Consider the following 6,232-nt stretch of genomic DNA (forward strand, 5'->3'; position numbering starts at 1 on the left):
AAAAGTTACATTACAGGTGTTTGTCGTTTTATTTACACTGTTTTGATCAGCAGGAGTCATAAATGCGCGCTGATTAGAGTAATTCAAAAATCATTTTACAATGCAGTTGATTCAGTTTCAAAAAGCTCTGTTTCTCCATCGTGTTTCAAATAAACTGAATCACTATATAATGAGCAAAACGAGACGCACCGTTTTTGTTCCTCATACACGCAAAAATACTCTTCATTAATGTCACTAGACAAAGCACAATGTTAAACTGGTTAGTAATTACGTTTACATGACAATAACTAATAATAATTACGTATACGTTTTATATACAATTCACTAAACGAGTTTAGTCGTTTGAAACACTTTAAATTATTAAAATCACTCACCTTTCTTCAGCTGAACCACAGACGCTGGAGCGCGGCGCACCCTTGTGACGTCAGACCGCCAGACCAAAATAAAAGTCTTTTCGCTGAAATCATTATTCTACATTAGAAAATAAACATAGCATGATACAGGTTTAATGGCAATGATGAATTTCAGAGCTAGCAAAAAGATTTAACTATTTAATCGATTAGCTGAAACTGACTTTGCATGTCTTATTTCATCTCAGTTTCTCCCCATAACATAAAGTCAAATTCAAGCTTTATTTAGCTGAAGTGCATTATATTAAAAAATTGGGATTAAAACAGTTGATTTTGACTCTCTGAATAAAAATTTTTGATTAAAATGTTAAAATAATTTTTATTTTTCAAGGTTATCTTTAAAAAAAATGGCAGTACATAATCTGTGCTAAAATGTGATTATAAAAGTCTCATAACAAATATCTATGAATAACAGATACACACTGAAAATGAACAAATCTGTCTTGAATGGAAAAGATAATATGGTTAGTCTTTGATCAAATTAATTTCAGTGGTAAATTTTCAGTCCTTCTAACAGCAAAAATATGACAATATATTGACCGTTGTTACTCCTCATATACCTTTATTAAGAGTCAACAGTTCAGTTAATAAGTACCAGATGCAAAAAACAGTTTATTAGAAACCGGAGTCCACCAAGAAATAAAAAAATATAATAATTTTACCATATTATATTGCTGTTAGGTGTGTGATTCTTGTTCATGAGATGTGTATTGCTTATGGTACTTTATTGAGCATCAAAATGGGTAAATTCTTAAATTGAGTACTCTGATTTAACTGGAGGATTGAGACAGTTCTAAAATATGTACAGTTAAATTAAATTAATTAAATTACATGTTTAAAAAATCATTTTTGAATCAGCAAACTACTTTGAATTTATTTAGACCTGAAAGTTTTATGAAAAAGGCAATAGTGTCTATTGAATCCTTAAGTTGCATGTGGAAATATTTTTAATCCTTTACATTAAATGTTAATTTACAAGTACAAAAATTATCAAAGTATTTTGAAAAGTTGTTATGCTTTGTATGAGCAAAGTCGGTAAGTTTACTCTCTGGGTCAAAATGACCAGAACAAAGCATGAGGGTTAAATAAACTAACAAAAGCCTGGGTTTGGAACGGCATGAGAACGAGTAAATATGAGCTATTTTCATTTGCAGGTGAACTGACACTTCAAGGTAGCATCAGTGGAAACTCAGTTAAGAAAATACACAGCAGCCAAGATGACAACCCCCTTTCCACAAAATGTAATTATTCATAATTATAAAAACTAAAGTATGCAGACATTTTTCAGTTAGGCAGACATTATGTAACTCTTTCCAGATAATATATATATAACATTTGTCCCAGAAAAGCTCTGCTAAATTTACTGGTAGTCACAATTTTATTACCTCTCTCCTTTTTTTTAAATTTATTTCTAAGTTAAATAGCAATTTGAGTGTTAGGATGGACCTCATTGGCAAACTGATAATTACAGACAATGGCAGACAAGTTATACAAGGTCAATTACCAGAGAATGCAAATGCTCAAACCCTGATTACATTTACTGATCTTTCTGAAGTTGTACAATGAAAACCTCCAAGATCGAGCAGTCTTTGCAATGCAGTCTTTGAAAGTCAGCTGGCCATCAAAGATTACACCAAGATTTCTGACCGAACTTGATGGGGTAATTGCTGATTACATTGCAGGTTGCTTTGGATGCATGAATGTAAACAGTGTTAGGGTTAGTTCACCCGCCCCCAGACAAGTACTTCATCTTGACATTGACTGTTGACAAATAACTCCATAAATGCAATATCACATGAGCAGCGAGAGTAATATCACACGAGTGCTGTTTGTCCCGAATAGCACAATTGCAAATGTGACAAGCTGCGCAAAACCACGATCCTATTTTGTGCAGCTTGTCACATTTGCAATTGTGCTACAACGTGAACAACGGCTCAGGCTCTGTGTAGTAAATGCTGCTCCATGTGAAAGCACACACGTGTAGAGATTTACAGCTGATTACACAACCAGCTTTACTGACGGGATGCGCATTAATATTGTGCTGATATTAACCAATCAAATGAAAGATTCATAAAGACAATTACAAACACATAAAAATCAATTACAGCCACCTACTTATAGTAACAGTTTCATAAAAAAAAGTAACAAAACATAAAAAAAAAAAAAACAAAATAGAGAATTTTTCTTTAAAGGAATAGTTCACCCAAAAAACTTTAATTATGCCATCATTTACTCAAACATGAATGACTTACCTTTGTGGAACATAGAACGTGTTTTGAAGACTGTTGGCAACAAAGCTGTTTTGGTAACCAATGACTTCCACTGCCTGAACAAATTATCTTCTTTTATGTTTCATAGTTTATGTTGAATCAAATTAAATATTCCTTTCTAAAGCTACTATTTATAATATGTACTTAATAGTTTCTCATTTAACACAAAAATAGCATTAAATAACCTTTTTTGGGTATCTTCATAGCCAAATGTAATTTGCGATTAATTAAGCAACACATCATGTAAGTAATTAGACTAAAAATTTTAATCGACTGACAGCCCTTCCTTTTATATATACACACACACACACACACACACAGCGGGTAAAATAAGTATTGAACACGTCACCATTTTTCTCATAAATATATTTCTAAAGGTACTGTTGACATAAAATTTTCACCAGATGTCAGTAACAACCCAAGTAATCCATACATACAAAGAAAACAAAACAAATAAATTCAGAGTTCTGTGTAATAAAATGGAATGACCCAGGGAAAAATATTGAACTACTGAAATGTATTTAATACTTCGTACAAAAGCCTTTGTTGCTACCGACAGCTTCAAGAGGCCTCCTGTATGGAGAAACTAGTGGCATGTTTTGGCTCAGGTGTGATTTTGGCCCATTCTTCCACAGAGTCTTCAGATCTTCTATGATTTCTGATCTTTAGTTCTTATTTTCTATTGGATTCAAGTCAGGTGATTGGCTGGCCATTCTAGCAGCTTTATTTTCTTTCACTGAAACCAATCAAGAGTGTACTGCAGATGATCTGAAGAACACTGAAGGCGAACAGAAATGAAATATACAGCTCTCTGTTTGCAGCGCATCAGTTGCACTCGTCAGGAAAGTGAGTGAAACATACACACAAACACACATTTTTATCAAATAATACGTCGTTAATAGCGGTTCACTTCCGCAATTTGGTATGACTGCATTCACATCAGTAGCAAACCGTACCCCAGACCACCCTTTTTAAGCGGACTTGGGTACGGTTTGCGGGTGCACACCCGAGTTCAGAAGACAGCATTCACATCATCCAAATGAACCGAACTCTGACATCAATCGAACCCTGTTGTGCACCAAAAGTGCTAGAAAATAGTGGTGAGTCTCCACTTAAAGAGGCAACTGTTTGACCAAGTCATGCTGGTCAGGCGCATGGAGGAGGAGAAGATAATAATTGTAAAGGAGATGACTCAACATTATCAACATCTAAAAAAAACATTGGACAAACTGGACATCCTCCTTCGGGACACTAAAGAGGACATCAAGATCCACAGTATGTACAGTGAATGTTTTTTATTTAAATAATGCCAAAATATGTTACATTTACATTTAATCATTTAGCAGACACTTTTATCCAAAGCGACTTACAAATGAGAACAGTAGAAACGATCAGATCAACGAGAGAACAACAACGGTATACAAGTGCTATGACAAGTCTCAGTTAGTCTAGTACAGAACACATAGCCAGGGATTTTTTAATTTTTTATTTTTTTGAATATGATAAAGAAAAAGAAAAGGTAACTACTAGTATTAGTTGGTATTAGAGTCTTTAGATGTTTTTTGAAAATGAGTAAAGACTCAGCTGTTCGAATTGAGATCGGGAGGTCATTCCACCAGCTGGGCGCAGTCCAGGAAAAAAGTCCGTGAGAGTGATTTTGAACCTCTTTGGGATGGCACCACAAGGCGTCGTTCACTTGCAGAGCGCAAACTTCTGGAGGGCGCATAAGATTGAACTAATGAGCTTAGGTATGTTGGCGCCGTGCCAGTGGCCGTTTTGTAGGCAAGCATCAGTACCTTGAATTTGATGCGAGCGGCTACTGGTAGCCAGTGTAGCCTGATGAGGAGAGGAGTAACATGAGCTGTTTTTGGCTCATTGAAGACAACCCTCGCTGCTGCATTCTGGATCAGTTGTAGAGGCTTGATAGTACATGCAGGAAGGCCCGCCAGGAGAGCATTACAATAGTCCAGTCTGGAAAGAACAAGAGCTTGGACAAGAAGTTGGGTGGCTTGCTCTGACAGGAAGGGTCTATTCTTCCTAATGTTGTATGAGGCAAATCTGCAGGACCGGGTCGTTGTAGCAATATGGTCTGTTAAGCTTAACTGATGATCCATCACAACTCCTAGGTTTCTGGCTGTCCTGGAAGGAGTTATGGTTGACGAACCCAGCTGTATAGAGAAGTTGTGATGAAACGATGGGTTAGCTGGAACCACCAGCAGTTCAGTCTTAGTAAGGTTGAGCTGAAGGTCATGCTCATTCATCCAGCTAGAAATGTCACTCAGACAGGCTGAAATGCGCGCAACTACCGTCGGGTCATCTGGTTGGAATGAGAAGTAGAGTTGAGTGTCATCAGCGTAGCAGTGATAGGAAAAGCCATGCTTCTGAATGACAGATCCTAATGCCACTGGAGTGCGGTTCCAGAGATGCCCATCTTTCTGAGGGTGGACAGGAGAATCTGGTGATTAACGATGTCAAAAGCAGCAGACAGGTTCAGCAAAATGAGTACTGAGGATTTTGAAGCTGCTCTTGCCAGTCGCAGTGCTTCAGTAACCGAGAGCAGGGCAGTCTCAGTTGAGTGGCCACTTTTGAAGCCAGATTGGTTGCTGTCCAGGAGGTTGTTCTGTACAAGAAACATAGAGAGCTGGTTGAACACAGCTCGTTCGGGTGTCTTTGCAATGAATGGAAGAAGGGATACCGGTCTGTAGTTTTCTAGAAGTGCTGGATTTAGAGATGGTTTCTTCAGCAGTGGGCTTACCCGAGCCTGCTTAAATGCTGAGGGAAATGTTCCAGAGTGAAGAGAGGAGTTGATAATGTGAGTAAGTGAAGGTATGACTGAAGAAGAAACCGCTTGAAGGAGGTGAGTGGGGATCGGATCAAGTGGGCAAGTAGTAGGATGACTGGACAGGATAAGTTTGGAAACGTCCGTCTCTGAGAGTGGAGAGAAGGAGGAGAGAGAGTGTGCTTTAGTCGTTGTGAAGTTATCCTCAGTCTGCGGTGTGGAGAATTGGTCACTGATGGTTCTTGTCTTATTTGTGAAGAAAACTGCAAAGTCGTCAGCTGTAAGAGTAGATGGAGGAGGAGGAGGCGGATTAAGAAGAGAAGAGAAGGTTTTGAAGAGTGTCCGAGCGTCACAACAGTTGTTAATTTTGTCGTGGTAGTATGATGTTTTAGCAGTGAAGACGTTTGCAGAGAAGGAAGAGAGGAGAGACTGATACACACTGAGGTCGGTAGAGTTTCTTGATTTATGCCATTTCCTCTCTGCAGCCCTGAGTTTAGAGCGATGTTCATGGAGAACATCGGACAGCCAGGGGGCAGATGGGGTGGTGTGTCCTGGTCTAGACGACAGTGGGCAAAAGTTGTCCAAGCAAGAGGTTAGAGTGGAGCAAAAAGTGTCCGTAGCACTGTTCGTGTCCAGAGCTGAAAACTGAGAGATTGAAGGAATTGAGGATGAAACCACAGAGGATAGGCGAGTTGAAGAGAGTGAGCGTAGGTTCCGTCGAAAGGTGACCTGCGTTGGAGCGTGTGGTGCTTCAGTTGAAGATGGCTAAGGAC

This window comes from Cyprinus carpio, chromosome B4 (assembly GCF_018340385.1).
Source record: "Cyprinus carpio isolate SPL01 chromosome B4, ASM1834038v1, whole genome shotgun sequence".
NCBI lineage: Eukaryota > Metazoa > Chordata > Actinopteri > Cypriniformes > Cyprinidae > Cyprinus > Cyprinus carpio.